The sequence below is a fragment of the Lutzomyia longipalpis genome, chromosome 2, assembly GCF_024334085.1.
Source record: "Lutzomyia longipalpis isolate SR_M1_2022 chromosome 2, ASM2433408v1".
Lineage (NCBI taxonomy): Eukaryota > Metazoa > Arthropoda > Insecta > Diptera > Psychodidae > Lutzomyia > Lutzomyia longipalpis.
The window spans coordinates 24,206,846-24,223,006 of NC_074708.1; the positions used below are offsets into that span (position 1 = coordinate 24,206,846).

At 41.0% G+C, this 16,161-nt stretch overlaps 2 protein-coding genes and 1 long non-coding RNA gene across 6 annotated transcripts in view; 2 read left to right on the forward strand and 1 right to left on the reverse strand.

Moving 5' to 3' along the window:
• The window catches only part of LOC129789572 (uncharacterized), a 656,748-nt gene that overhangs the window by 365,227 nt on the left and 275,360 nt on the right, over positions 1-16,161 (reverse strand). The gene's annotated exons all lie outside the window — the stretch shown is intronic.
• LOC129789577 (neuroglian) overlaps positions 1-16,161 on the forward strand; it is a 41,335-nt gene that overhangs the window by 12,113 nt on the left and 13,061 nt on the right. The gene's annotated exons all lie outside the window — the stretch shown is intronic.
• Positions 9,673-10,678, forward strand: LOC129789803 (uncharacterized). The gene is made up of 2 exons (XR_008750501.1): positions 9,673-10,245; positions 10,315-10,678. It is a non-coding gene; the product is annotated as an uncharacterized LOC129789803 (long non-coding RNA).

Consider the following 16,161-nt stretch of genomic DNA (forward strand, 5'->3'; position numbering starts at 1 on the left):
GAATTCTTAACGTGATAGAATTCATCAAGGTGTCTTCTTTCTGCATTTAACTCATTCACTCATTGTATGTTTTTCTCAGCTATATTCTCGCTATTTCCGCGTGGCCTGCAATCTGTCGTCATCTGTGAATTTATTTTCGTCTTCATGTGCTCCATATGTATGTACATAAATAAAATGCTCTTCTTTCAATATTTATAGTAACAACATTACGGACGAGACGTAAGATTGTATTTTGCACGAGAAAGAGTAAAAAGAAATGATAATGTGTAAAAAAAAAAAGAGCGCAAGAGAGCGAGATGATAAAGAAGACAAACTTTTTGTCGTTCAAATATATAAATTATATGTCCTTGGTGCTTTTACCAATGACTTTTACTTCTTTTATCTTCGTGCAAAAAACTCGTGAAAATTTAATAAGGTGTAAATTTCTCTGCGAACACACCGGTCGTTGTTTTCAAAGGGGTGGAGGGTGTGGGAGTTTGCACGGATTGTAATGCGCGAAGGAGTTGAAATGAGATTGATGTGAACACCAGCAGACGTTTTTTATGTGGAGGTTAAAAGAAGGTCTCGCAATTTGGATGAAAAATTGTCCTATTGATTTTTTTTGTGGCTCCCCACAGAGGGATTTACATGCCACAAAGTACTATGTGGCACAGTAGAAATGAAGGATAAAAGAAAAATCATTTTCCAATACTTTTGTGCTCTGAATGAAAAAAAAAACCTTTAAATGTTTTATTGAAAGCTACTGTTGCTCATAGGAAAAAGAATTCTTTTTTTTTCTCTCCCAGCACAAACAAACATTATATTCTCCATCATCTCGGTAAACCCTCAAAAAAAGAAGGGAGGAAAAAACTGCAATCCTTTGCTGGGAGTAAAAGAATGATAGGGAACCCACTTTATTCTTCTTGTTTACATTGTATCAATCACGTTTCTCGTCTTTTCGTAATATCCACGTCGTTGGCACCACAAGAGCATTGCTAAATATTATTTCACTTTAACGATCGACATGAACAAAGTGCTCAATGGGTGGTTCTAACCAAGATACTTTGAGCAGGGTTGAATGTCCTCAGAACAGCAGAAGTTTAATAATTTGTTTGATGGTCTGTTTTTGAAGAAAATCCTATCTAGCTTTTGTTATTTAGATATTTTAGATTTTTTTCATAACACTCTGCTAACAATTCTTGAAAAGAAAAAGAAAATAAAACCCTGAACTTATCGTGATTCGAACCAAGGTTACCTCGGTGGGAGACAAACGTTCTATCAATTGTGCTAAAATATTTTTTAAATGTGTCAATGAAGATCTATTGCATAAAGTTTTTTTCAAACAGATAGATAAACAAACAAGACAAATAAACTGTCCAAAGCATCTTGGGTCAATCTTGGATTTTCTGGTCGTTATATTTGAAGCACATACTGTCTGGATAAGAAATGAGTATTACATTGCACTGTGTGAATCACTGCTGAATGAGAATATTGTTTCAACGTATAGGTATATGTTATAACGTTTTCTGGCAACAAAAGAAGTGCGGACATGCGATCGATTTTCATCATGCGACGTTTTATGTTTATCCACCACGGATATGCCCATAGGGTTGGCTATGAAGAGGTCTTTTTTTCGCAAGAAAGTAACCCAAAACGCGCCTCTTTTTAATTGTTTTCTGCTAGAGGTGTGTGTATTTGATTTTGACTTTCTTCTCAGTTTTTTTCCTTGTACTGCGTCTTATGAAAACTAATCCTAAATTCATTTAGCCACAATAGAGAGAAACACTTGCAGGGTTTTGTGCGAAAAGGCAGAGCACAAAATAGGTATTGATTTCCTGTAAATTCATTGCTTTTTGGTAATATAGATTCCCTATTTTGGAGCAATTTGTGTGTGTCGCAATAAATTATTGACACACCATTGAGTTTGATTGCAATTTTCCAACAGAGACAATTTAGCGTATGAAAGCAAGAAAGTGTGGGAAAATCTTTGTTCTTATTTCTTGTCATGACTTGTGCGAAGGTAATTAAAATATATTTGTCATTATGAAGGTAAAATTTAATAAGGAATGTGGGTTTAATTGTAAATTATATGAAATCCGATCCCCTGATGTGGCAGGGAGGGAGTTTTGCAATATTGTTTCTTGAGCATATTAAAAGCAAACCACCATGCGGTGGAATTGTCGCACGAATGGGGGATGGAAAGTACACGATAAATGCTTGGCGGTGTTTTTGTGAGCGTTTAAATGTAAATGAACTCAATTCTTGCACAAAATATCGTATCATGGGGCTTTTTCTGAAAGACAGAAGAATGAGTTTGCAGCGTTTTAATAACTCTCCCCGCATGTCATATGGTATGTAGTATGCTACGTAGGAGGAAAGGGGTTGTTTATTTGCATGAAAATATTCACGGTTGGCGTCCTTTTGGAGTACAGAGAGAGAGAGAGACGAGAACGTTGTGAATTTTGAAAAACAATAAATGTTTGTAGAGTGTCGTTGGGGAGAGTGAGCTGTAGGAGAGAAACGATTAGACGCCCCATTGGCGGTTGTCTAGGAGAACAAAATTTAATTCAACACCACCCCCACCCCCCTATATGCAGGAGTAAGTGCTAAAAGATGCGAGTGGATAAATTCATTGGCATTATGCCCAAAAATTTGCCAACAATAAATGTTCAATTTTGCTTCTTTTTCATCCAATATAATATCACTTAATAGGGATGTTACCACATGGAGTGTAAATTCCTCTGTGCTCATTGACTTTTCACCTCATGCTGCTAAAAGCTATATGAAGTATATTGAAGGTAGTTGATGGCCTTTCTCACTCCTTTCGACGTGTATAGTACAGCTCATGAATCATCCGCACTATCATACAAAACTGCGTGGGTGGTTTGGAGAGAAAATAAAGTCAATGTGGTGCTAAATTGTCGCGTGTTTAGTGGCTAAAAACCAAAGGGAGAGAAAACCTTTAAGCTCTTTTCTTGTTCTCCTTTCCAACCCATCCATTTTGGCTTACATTATAAGCCTAAAGACACGGTGGGTCAGTTAAATTGTTTCTCTGTGTGGTTAAAGGTCACGATATTCCATTTTTGGGGGAGATTTTCCATAATAAATAATTCTTTTATGAAAATCTATTGTATGTGGTTAAATGAGTTATAAAATCGTTGATAGAATTACTGATATGCAAAAGAAATTGTATGAAGATCTCTACAAAAAAAAACCGCTCATAACAGCCTCAATTCGGGTGTCCCGGGTGTCCAGTCTGCGTTGGCTAGGCCATGTTCATAGGATGCCGGCCGAAAGAATGCCCAAGAAGCTACTGAACCTAAGCCTCATGGGGCCAGGTGTGAGAGGCAGGCCCAGAAAGGAATGGGAAGACGTAGTGATTGATGATCTTTAAAGATTGGGCGTTGCTGATCTGGGCCGAAGGATGGCGAGGGATCGCCAAGGATGGAGAGCGCTGGTGAAAAAGGCCGAGTCCTTTAATGGGACGTGAGACTGAATCAATTCCCGTAGGGTAATAGTCTCAAGCCATTAAAGAAGAAGAAGAAAAGAAATTGTAGGTTTAATATGGGATAAGATATCGATTTTAGACGGAGTTTCCTGGCTTTTCAAACGTTTTTAAGGTAAAAGAATTAAAATAGAGATCAGTTAAAAGCTTTAAGAGAATGGAATCTGTGAAGATTATGCAGAAGCTGAGATATCAAAGAATATTGATTTTATTTTTTAAAATGACGGCTTCTTGCCTTTTCTCTTTTCTCTACTTGAATCAAACGTTCTTGCCAACTTTATAAATTTTATTCCTAAGAATTGGATAGATTGTGATACATATCTTTTCTTTACTTACAATTAATCAATTATAAGATTTTTGGTATTCTGGGAAAAACCTTAAAAGATTTTGACATTTTATTTCTTTCTTTAAAGGAGTTGCTTAAAGAAAATTACTTTTTCAGGTCTCTTTAAAGTTCTTTCTGATTGTTTTCTGGAACAACTAATTCTTTGTTCTTCTTTTAAAGAAAGTCGAAACAACGATTTAAAAACATCAACTGTCAAAATCTTACAACAAACATTTAAGTTATTAAAAAAAAAGAAAAGTTTTTTGTTAGAATCGACCCCAAATATTCTAAATTCTTATTCAAAATTAGTCTATTCTCTTTAAATTAAACCTAACTAATTCTAAGGATAAATGTTGAGGATTGAATAGCCCCTTATAGTTCCTTTGGGGAAATTGATAGGTTTAGTTTATAGTTAATCGCAGTAGGCGTATTCTTGCAGAGAAAAATAAGTGAAGTCAAAGAGACGCTAAGATAAATTTGTGAAAATCATATAAAAAAGTAAGTAATTTGAAAATATCTATGCAAAATAATGAAGAATATGTAGTAATAGTTTAAATGATTTCATAGGAATTTGTCGGCGCCAAAGGATGGCAAAAATATTGAGTGATTAAGATAGCCGATTGAAGAAAGGTAAAAATGGTAGATAATATATATATTATAATGAAAATGTAGCTAATTAATACTAAATTTGAATAGGATTTTGATAAAGGCAAACGATAGGCGTGAAGGGACAAATAGCGGCTAGCTATTAAAATAGGTAAAATCATTTGTAGCACATTTAGAAATAATTTAATTAGAACAATTTATTGCAGAATCCCTCACATTCATACATACTTTCGCCATTGGACCTCATTTGCTTACAATTGCCATCCTCGCCACCCACCCACACCGTAGAATAATTTTGGAAATTAAAATATATAAATACAGTCCACTACTTGACTTGCGATCCCTAACAATTGGTCCTTCGAGCCGGAGTCGAACCAGCGACCTATGGATTTGCGGTGTGTGGTACATTGATTGATTTGACAAAATGGCGCCCCGTAGGAGCAAACGACAGAATAAAGGTGTTCCTCCGAATCGCTATGGATTTGAGGAAAATGATGATCTTGATGCTGAGAGGAAGCAGAAAGAATTAGAATTGGAGATGTTGAAGCTGGAAATCAGCAATTTGAAAACGCGTCGTAGTCTTCTCAAGGCACAGGAAGATTCTCCGTTGGGCAATGATGAGCTCAACCATCACACTGAAAAAGCGTCTCAAAATAACCAGATTGACTTGTCGGAGGACAAATTGGATGAGGTTCTAGGGAGATTTGATAAACTCCGGAATTCATCAAAGGAGCATCAAGAGGAAGTTCCAAAACAGAAGATCGTCACTATGTCAGCTGATGACCTTCAATGCGCTCTGGAGGCGGCTGTGAATGCCGGGAAGGAGCAAAAGCCCGTCACGCAGAATCAGGATATGGTTCAAATGATGGAACGTCTTATGATGAGGCAATCGGTGGGTACGGATGCTCACAAATTTGATGGAAATGTGCAGGATTGGCCATTGTTTCTTGCCTGGTACGAGAATTTGACGACAACGTGTCAATATGCGAGTGCTGAAAAGCTTGCTTTGTTGCAAAAATGCCTACAAGGAGAGGCAAAAGAGACAGTGAGATTCTTGCTGTACTCACCTGAAAATGTGGACTTGATTATGTCATCGCTGGAGGAGAGGTATGGACAACCTGAGCACCTGATCAGGACAATGATTGCTCAGATTAAAGCGATGCCACCCGTCAAAGCTGATAAGCCAGAGACTTTGGTTAAGCTCTCTGTGGCTCTCTCAAACATGGTTGCTGCCGTTGCGCGCTTCAATCGAGGTTGCTACATCGATAATCCTCAGCTCTTGGACGAGCTATTGCCGAAATTGCCTCTGGCCATGCAAATTTCGTGGTCGGAATTCTGCGTCACTAAAGGATCTCCAACACAGGGACTGCGAACTTTCTCTGCATGGATTTCTGTCAAAGCCAAGGCGGCAAATTACCGGCTCCAGGTACAAGAGTCGACACGTGTGGAAAAGAAGCCAGAAAAAGGCAAAACTGTAGCTACAGTTACAGAACAGAAAAATGAAAAGGCACCAAAAGCGGTATGCGCTTTCTGCCAGGGGACTCACCCTCCTCACAAATGCGACACCTTCGGGAAACTTTCTGTGGCAGATCGGTGGAATCTCGCCAAAAATAAAAAGGTTTGCTTCCGATGTCTGAAGCCAAATCATTCAGCGACAAACTGCAAAGCAAAAGATGGATGTTCGAAGCCCAACTGCAAGGCACCACATCATACTTTACTCCACAAGGATACTTCCCCGGTGGTGAAAAGTGCATCAACAGATGAATCATTGAATGTCACAGTAGAGGAGCCTCCTTCACAGGGGGGGGCAGAGACACCTCCAGCCAACACAGTGGCACACGTGGCAATACCGGATAAAACTTTGATGAAAATCCTTCCCGTTCATATAATGGGACCAAATGGAACATTTAAGGTGTACGCTTTCCTGGATGAGGGATCTACACTTACTTTGATGAAGCAATCGTTGGCTGATCGATTGGGCGTCACTGGACGCAATGTACCTTTGACATGGCAAGGAGCCCTTCCGGAAATGTGTTCTGATCTGACTTCAAGGATTGTGGAGTGCAGAATCCAGGGAACATTCCCTCGAGCAAAGCGCTATTTGTTGAAAAATGTGCGCACTGTGGCAGAATTGACTTTGCCAAAACAAACTGTGGACATTGCTTTACTATCCAGCCACTGGAAACATCTCGCGGAAGCACCGGTAGAATCCATGGAGGACGCCGTACCCGAGATATTGATTGGATTGGACAACACGCCTCTTATCTCAAGTTTGGAGGTTATCAAGGGACCATGGCATGCCCCTTACCTTGTCCGTACATTGCTGGGTTGGGTAGTGTTGGGCAAAATGTGTGTTGAAAATCCTCCCGCTGAGGAAAAGCTCTATTCCATTGTAGAGCGACATGATGAACTGATGGAAATGGTGAAAAATACTTTCGTGATGGAGTCTCATGATACGGGACCGCCCGGAAAGGCGCTATCACGTGAAGACAAGAGAGCACTGGAAATTATGCAGCGAACAACAAAGAAAACTCCGGATGGGCGCTTTGAAACTGGCCTGCTATGGAAGCAGGTGGATCCTCCAAGTGTCCCGCCATCGAGAGAAATGGCATTGAAGAGACTGTATGCAGTTGAGAAAAAGCTCGACCAGGACGATGAGCTTGCAAAGGCATATTGCGCGAAGATGGAAGACCACCTACAAAAGGGGTATTTGGTAAAATTGACGGATGAAGACAAAAAGGTTCCACAGGAAAATGTTTGGTACCTACCCCACTTCCCTGTCTACAATCCTGCAAAGGGGAAGATTCGAGTGGTGTTTGATTGCGCAGCCAAATGTGAAGGTGTATGCCTCAATGACCTTCTATTGACAGGTCCTGATATGCTGAAGCCACTTCCGAGTGTTTTGGAGAACTTCAGAATTGGAAAATACGGATTTACCGGAGACATCCGTGAAATGTTCCATCGTGTCTATATCCGGAAAGAGGACACAAATTATCAGCGTATTTTCTGGCGTGGAATGGACAGGACTGGACCCCCTGAGGAGTACAAGATGAATGTTATGACCTTTGGGGCTACTTGCTCTCCCACTCTTGCTGCCTATGTGAAGAATACAAATGCAACAGAACATGAGAAGAATTACCCAGAAGCAGTAAATGGGATTGTGAATCATACCTACTGTGATGATTACCTGGGATGTGCAAATTCTATTGAAGAAGCGAAGAAATTGATTGCTGAAATTATTGCGGTGCAAAAGGCTGCTGGATTTGAAGTCGTAAATTGGATGGCAAATGACGAAGAAATTCTGAAACCCATCAACGCACTGAAAAATTTGAGTGACAACGAAGTGGAACGCGTCTTGGGACTATGGTGGAATTCCGCAGACGATATCTTCACCTTCAAGACCACATTTCACAAAGTTCCAGCAGAAATTCTCTCGAATGAAAGATTGCCATCAATGAGAGAAGTTTTGCGCTTGATTATGTCTATATTTGATCCGCTGGGATTTCTTGCGCCATTCTCCATCAAAGGCAAATTGATTTTCCAGGAGCTATGGCGCCAAAAGCGTGAATGGGATGATGAGATCCAGGGAAAGGCTGTGGAGGATTGGAGAGAATTTATCAATGAGCTGAAAACTATTGATCAAGTCAGGATTCCACGATGCTACTCCACCAATATCCCACATGCAACTTCGGTGCAACTGCACATATTTGGTGATGCAAGTGCAAGCGCAATTGCAGCGGTTGCTTACTTGAGAATTGAATCCCCGGAAGGAGTTGATGTAGCGTTTGTGAACGCCAGGACAAAGGTTGCTCCGCAGAAACCAACTACTACAAATCGACTTGAACTTCAAGCTGCAGTGCTGGCAGCGCGAATGGGTACAGCAATTCGAAATGCACTGGATCTGGAGATAAATGAAGTGAGATTCTGGACTGACTCTCGCACCGTCATGGGATGGATTAGAAGCGACTCTCGGAGATACAAGCAATTTGTAGCGAACAGGGTAAGCGAAATTGATGATCTTACAGAGATTCACCAGTGGAAATGGGTTCCTGGAACGGAAAATCCGGCAGATTTAGCAACCAGGAACAACAAGTTTGACTTCAATACTACCTCGATGTGGTTTTCTGGGCCACAATTCCTCAGACTGCCTGAAAATGAATGGTCTCAAAGTGATGTGACAGAAATTCCCCTTGACGAATGTCGTATGACAATTCCCACCTATTCAAAAGATAGGACATTTGACTTGCTGCCAAACGTTGAAAGGTTTTCTCGTTGGACACGTTTGATTAGAGCGACAGCTGCAGTGAAATCGTGTGCGATGTTTTGGCTGCAGAAAATTCGAGAAAAGCGCCGAAAGTGTACAAAATTGCCTTTGAGTGTCAGTGATTTGATTGAGGCTGAGAAACATTGGTTCCGTGAGATCCAACAAGCCAAATATTGCGACGAGATTGAGGCGCTGAAAGACCCGAAACACCCGGCAACGAAACTTTTGATTATGGATGCCCACGTGAGGAATCACCACCAGGGCAGAGAACAAGTCGTGAATACATTGAGAGAGAAGTACTGGATACCGAAGATTCGTGTGGCCGTGAAAAGTTCTTGGAACAATTGCCAACATTGTAAGAATCTCCGTGCCAAACCAAGGATCCCTGAGATGTCAGCTTTGCCCAAAGCTCGTGTGGGTGATACAGCATATCCCTTCGAGCGAACAGGAATTGATTATTTTGGACCATTGATGGTGAAAGTAGGAAGACGACACGAGAAGCGTTGGGGCGTCCTATTCACTTGTATGGCGACAAGAGCTGTACACTTGGAGGTAGCTCATTCGCTGACTACTGATGCGACTATTATGGCAATCCGACGACTGGAGAGCACACATGGACCCATTAAGGAGATGTTTTGTGACAATGGAACAAATCTGACCGGAGCTGACAATGAATTCCGGCAGTTATATGAAGCTCTTGATGAATCTCATAAGCTGACGGATGCTTGCTCTACAAGGAAAATTAAATTCAACTTCAACCCACCCTCATCACCGCACATGGGAGGATCATGGGAACGTTTGGTGAGGTCAGTAAAAGTGGTTTTGAAGGAATTGTTGCGAAATCACGTTCCAACAGATGAGGAACTTTTGACGATGTTTGCTGAAGTGAAGTATACGTTGAACAGCCGACCTTTGACGTACGTTTCGGTTGATCCAAAGGATAACACTGCATTGACTCCGAACCAAATTTTGATCCCCAATGCTGGAGATTCTGATGACAACCGACCAATCGGCACATTCGAGGACCGCGATCTCATAATGCGGAAGGCATGGAGACGTGCGCAGTATCTCGCTGATTTGTTTTGGCGCCGTTGGATCCGTGAATACCTACCGGAGTTGGCACGGCGAACAAAATGGTATGATCCCTGCCCCCCGATTGGAATTGGAGACATCGTGGTGGTGTGTGATCCGCAATTGCCTCGCAACAAGTGGCCCATGGGCCGCATTACTGATGTTTTTCCCGGACCGGACAAGAAGATTCGTTCGGCCAATGTACAGACGAAGGAAGGAGTTTATCATCGCCCTGTAGCGATACTGGCTCGATTGGATGTTCAAAAGGAGATTGATACTTAGAAATAAGAAATGATGATTGTTAGTTCTTAAAAAAGGTGTGGGTGCAGGTGCACCAGAAGGGGGAAATGTTGAGGATTGAATAGCCCCTTATAGTTCCTTTGGGGAAATTGATAGGTTTAGTTTATAGTTAATCGCAGTAGGCGTATTCTTGCAGAGAAAAATAAGTGAAGTCAAAGAGACGCTAAGATAAATTTGTGAAAATCATATAAAAAAGTAAGTAATTTGAAAATATCTATGCAAAATAATGAAGAATATGTAGTAATAGTTTAAATGATTTCATAGGAATTTGTCGGCGCCAAAGGATGGCAAAAATATTGAGTGATTAAGATAGCCGATTGAAGAAAGGTAAAAATGGTAGATAATATATATATTATAATGAAAATGTAGCTAATTAATACTAAATTTGAATAGGATTTTGATAAAGGCAAACGATAGGCGTGAAGGGACAAATAGCGGCTAGCTATTAAAATAGGTAAAATCATTTGTAGCACATTTAGAAATAATTTAATTAGAACAATTTATTGCAGAATCCCTCACATTCATACATACTTTCGCCATTGGACCTCATTTGCTTACAATTGCCATCCTCGCCACCCACCCACACCGTAGAATAATTTTGGAAATTAAAATATATAAATACAGTCCACTACTTGACTTGCGATCCCTAACAATAGATTTTCTTAAAAACCTTCTTTAGTAATTCAAAATGTCGCCCATCTATCATAAAAACAGAAATAGGATTATTTAATACAAGATACTCTGTCATTCTAACTAATTAATTTTAATTAAAATGACAGACAATTATCACTCTCCCTTAAATCATAATTAATTTTATCAATGAATAATGTTAGAAAAAATACTAATTAATTTACAGAAAGTAGAACACCGTGACTAGCCCATATTGTAGGAGGCAATTTTTAGTTGTGGAATTAATGTTGTATTCGTTAGATCTATAAAGCCCTATACGCGTGGTTCTTGCGGAATCACGCAATTGGTCGCTTTCTGGATGATGAATGAGGGCGATAGTTTTATATATTTTCCATATGGTTTTATGAGTCTCCTCTCTGTCTTCACCGCAACATATAATGGCGTTGTGAGGTGGGGTCAGTAAACTAATCCGTAAACACGACACTGAAAATACATAATTCTCCTCTATATAATGCTCTAAATATGGGATTTTTCGGGCAAACTCACACCCAAATTGTTGGATTAGATCATGAAAAATTTTTGGTTAGACGATTTTGGGATTGGGAAAAAGAAAATCATGACAGTTGGTGGTGTGGATATCATTTTAATGCTACAAATTTAGAGTTTAGCATGTTCCTCGTACGCTGTGTGAGAGTTTTCTTTTATCCATCAAGTCAATATTGAAGAATTTTCTCCCCAAGTTTTTGATGTCTCCCTCTTTATTTTTTCGTGGCTGCTTGCAAAATCAATAAAGTTAAAAGTTTTACGTGTGGATGGTCTTTGAGGAGAGAAGTAGGAATTCTGTTGCATGTTTAAGTGTATTTTATGCTCCGTTTCGGCAATGGTGGAGCTCACAGTGACGTGGTATGAGGGTGCATGAGTAACGCGTTGGAAATACCAAAAAAAGGAAAATCCTCCCTTGTGATATTTCTATTTGATTTACCTTCTTGCTTATACATTCGCCCCCAAAGAAAGGGAAAATTCTGCTTCGCGAAGGGAAAATATAGATGAAGAAAACAGGAACATTTTGATATGATCACTCCCCTTCGGAACTAAAAGGAAAATATATACACTGCTGGGTGTTCCAGTCCTTATATCCATAAAACTATAGAGATTATATCATTGAATTTGGTGGAAATGAGATGTTCTTATCTTTAGGGATAAAACAAACTCCATATATTTTCCCATTATATATCCTGTTGATTCGTATATACAATATTATCCTCTTGTGCAAGATGGGAAAATGTTTTGCTTGAGGACAAAATCTTGGCAAAATATCAAAGATATATCCAACAATATGGAATTTATATATTGTAACGAAGGTTGGGGTCCGGTAGGACGATCAGGATGATCGCCACCGTCAAAGGATTTGGAATGAAACACATCGTTGCCTCTTTGACATTCTATTTCTCACAGTGCACCTCTGTCGGCATTTCCTCTACATGTGTTGTGTGTATTGGAGTGCACTGCCGTACCGACCTGCCTCCGGATGGATTGTGCTGAGTCATCAGCGTCGGCGTGAATGCGTGCACACGCACGAGGGGATGTTCCTGCGGTGTTCTGGCTGCATTGAGGGGGCCACCCGCGCCCCATTGGCGACACAGGTAGTGCGAGTCGCGGCGGCGACGCACGGCTGAAACCACGTGGAGATTCCGGGAGCTCATTGAGGGCGGAGGAGACGTCTTGGAGCTGGCGTCGGGGGCGCACAACTAGATGGCACGGGCTTCTGTGGGGAAGCGGTCCGCAAAGGCACTGTCTAGCGTGTCCAGGCGACGAGAAGGGCATCCAGGACGTAATGCCGGCCGGAATGAGCCATCGGCAAGGGCATACGTCGATGCAAGAGGTCCAAGGTGCCTCGTCCGGCAATTGAGGAGTCCAAGGGAATTCCAGGGGGCGTTGGCGAGCCCCACAGCAGGGCGGAAGCCCTCTGTGCACTTTCACTTGCACTGACTTTGCACTTCGTGCAGTTCCTTTGGCAACAAGTACGGCAAAGACTGCCGTTGTTCCTTCACGTCAGGTTTTATCTCTCTCTCCCCACTTCTATTTGTCCTAAGAGATGCCGTTGCGGGATCGACGTTCGTAACACTACCCCCGCGTGAGAATTGGCCGTCCCGGCCAACTATTCTTCAAGTCCACACGAATAAAACTTTCCTCCGAAGATCCCGCGACGATAAATGGCGAAGTCCAGGTTTTGCAAATTGATGAAGTCCTGGCGGGTCCTGATCGCCTGTCCGGGCGAGCGGTCCTTTAACCCCACACCTGACACCAGTGTAACGAAGGTTGGGGTCCGGTAGGACGATCAGGATGATCGCCACCGTCAAAGGATTTGGAATGAAACACATCGTTGCCTCTTTGACATTCTATTTCTCACAGTGCACCTCTGTCGGCATTTCCTCTACATGTGTTGTGTGTATTGGAGTGCACTGCCGTACCGACCTGCCTCCGGATGGATTGTGCTGAGTCATCAGCGTCGGCGTGAATGCGTGCACACGCACGAGGGGATGTTCCTGCGGTGTTCTGGCTGCATTGAGGGGGCCACCCGCGCCCCATTGGCGACACAGGTAGTGCGAGTCGCGGCGGCGACGCACGGCTGAAACCACGTGGAGATTCCGGGAGCTCATTGAGGGCGGAGGAGACGTCTTGGAGCTGGCGTCGGGGGCGCACAACTAGATGGCACGGGCTTCTGTGGGGAAGCGGTCCGCAAAGGCACTGTCTAGCGTGTCCAGGCGACGAGAAGGGCATCCAGGACGTAATGCCGGCCGGAATGAGCCATCGGCAAGGGCATACGTCGATGCAAGAGGTCCAAGGTGCCTCGTCCGGCAATTGAGGAGTCCAAGGGAATTCCAGGGGGCGTTGGCGAGCCCCACAGCAGGGCGGAAGCCCTCTGTGCACTTTCACTTGCACTGACTTTGCACTTCGTGCAGTTCCTTTGGCAACAAGTACGGCAAAGACTGCCGTTGTTCCTTCACGTCAGGTTTTATCTCTCTCTCCCCACTTCTATTTGTCCTAAGAGATGCCGTTGCGGGATCGACGTTCGTAACAATATTCATCATAAGATGGCAATAAAATGAAAGACTTTGGGGTGGAGAGAGGAAAATTGTTGAAGAGATTTCAAAGTCAGATGTGCCATAGAAGAAAGTTTCGTATGGGTCAATCAGATAGCTATTGTGACAGTCTGTGGGAGACTTGTTCTAAAGTTTTTGGGATACTTGCAAGAGTCAGGTTGGGGAATCCTCTTGTCTGTTTCCTGGAAGTTTTGTATTTGTTTTTATGGCACGTGATGTGGAAAATTATAGTTTAGCCCTTCTTTGAATGAATTTAATTTCAACTTATTGGATAAAAAAAGATCCTTGAAGATCCCTTTTCAAAAAAAGAATAAACCATTAGGAAATTAAATTTATGGCTCCAAAAAGTCTCAAAGATATTCAGATTTCGTAGATTAAAATTAAAATTCATAAGATTACTTAATTATTTCCTAACTATGTCATCCCCACGAGGCATTTTAGAAAACTCTGAAAGCCGCAATAGACTTAATTACACATTTCCACCATAAATTGGATAAACTCTTATAAAGCATTTAAAGTGTGTCAGCTAATAAATTGTAAAGAAAATCCAATAACCAATTCTCATACCCTTAATCTTATAACTAATCCAATGCAACTTCCCCATGGTTTATTGCTAAAAATATTAGGTGGCATAAAAGTTAAGTTCTGGGCTTTATTTCTCAAGAGACAAAAGGGACACCCTGTTTGTATTTGAGGGGTGAAGTAAAGTCGCCTAAATAAAATTCCCCCGTGTCAGGAAAGGTCTGACAATTGCCTGCGGACACAAATATGTACCCACATATCTACATTTTGTTGGCATAGTTGCAATAGAAGGGAGAGAAATGTGGTGCACACACCCACTTTGGCTGTTAATTAACATTAATTGATGTAAATGAATATCACGATGACTCATCTTATGGATTCTCTTTTAATTCACATTTAAATGGAAGGACTTTTTCTATGCTGGAATGCTCTGTTCTTCCCTATCTTCTCTGTATATATGGGTAATGTAGGTATGTTTTATGGTACAATTACTTGTTAACATGCGAATGGCAATTCCTTTGCAATTTTTTCAACAATTTCATTGCATTTGCATTGCCGGGCAATTACTTTTGATCCCCTCTGCTGTGTTCATAGAACATTCCTTACAGAGGGATTTGGTTTTGGACATAAAAGAGGCCTTATCTGCAGGGAATTGTGGTGGCAATTGTGGTAAAATGGATTGATGTGAGATTAGATAAATTGAATATATATTTTTTGGCAGTGAGTTTGGCACAAAATTTATAACCAACCAACAAATATTTCCGGTGCTATTTCAGTGTAAAATTTTGAGCCAAATTCAATTTGTCCAATTATTTTGCTGACAATTCAATTGCAATTTGTTGTTGGCTTGTTGGCGTGGTATGAGTGAGAGATTCAACATAGTTTTTGGACACCTGTCCACATTTACATAGATATTTTGGAACAAAACATTTTGTAAGCTCCGGAAAATGTGCCTGAAATGTATCTCGGAAATTTTTATGCTAATGTTCTATGCTTTGTACGCACCACAAAAAATCATGTAAATGACCAGACTACAGAGAAATGTGTGATGGATGAATGGATGAAAGAGATAGGGGAATGAATTTGGGTGTGAAAGAAGGGGGTGTTAATGAAAATCAACATGATGAATCACATATAATTTTGTGGAGTAATAATTTTCGTGTTTTAATCCGATTAAATGTATCAACAATACTCGAAAATGATGTGTGTTGTATGCTATACGCATAATATTTGGTTTTGTGATACATAAAACCACTACCATCGCATCTCTTTTTGCACATTTATGTTGGGTCATGATGTCCGACGAATGGACTCAAACCTCCCCATCATCCCAAAATGTTAATAATTGTCTGTGCACTGCGTGACATATAAATCAAATCAGATTAAAATTTAATTAACATTAAATGTGGCACATCTCGTGCGCCAGTGTCATTGTATATAAATCGAAAAGATATGTGGAATGTCTTTCACATACATAAGAGCTATGCGTATGGCGAATGTCTCTCCTCTCATTCAATTGGGACGCCCCGGGAATCGACATGGAGTGGAGTGAAGAAGAAAAAAAAATGAAGAAGAAGCAATGGCACGAACGAGACACTTTTATTTTCTTCCTCCATGGTGTCTAATGAGTCCCAATGGTGCGGGTTATTTGGGTATGTATTCAGTGGTTGTCTCTCTATTAAAATAAATCATATTAAAGCAAACGCCTCTTCAGACATGACTACCATTTATTCTTATTTGAGTGCGAGAGGGAGGAAGGCAAAGAAAAAAGCGCCAAGTTGGAGACAAATTCAACAAATGGGATCGTTTGAGGCTGGAAATTAAGTGAACAATGATGAAAAAACTCAAGAGATTA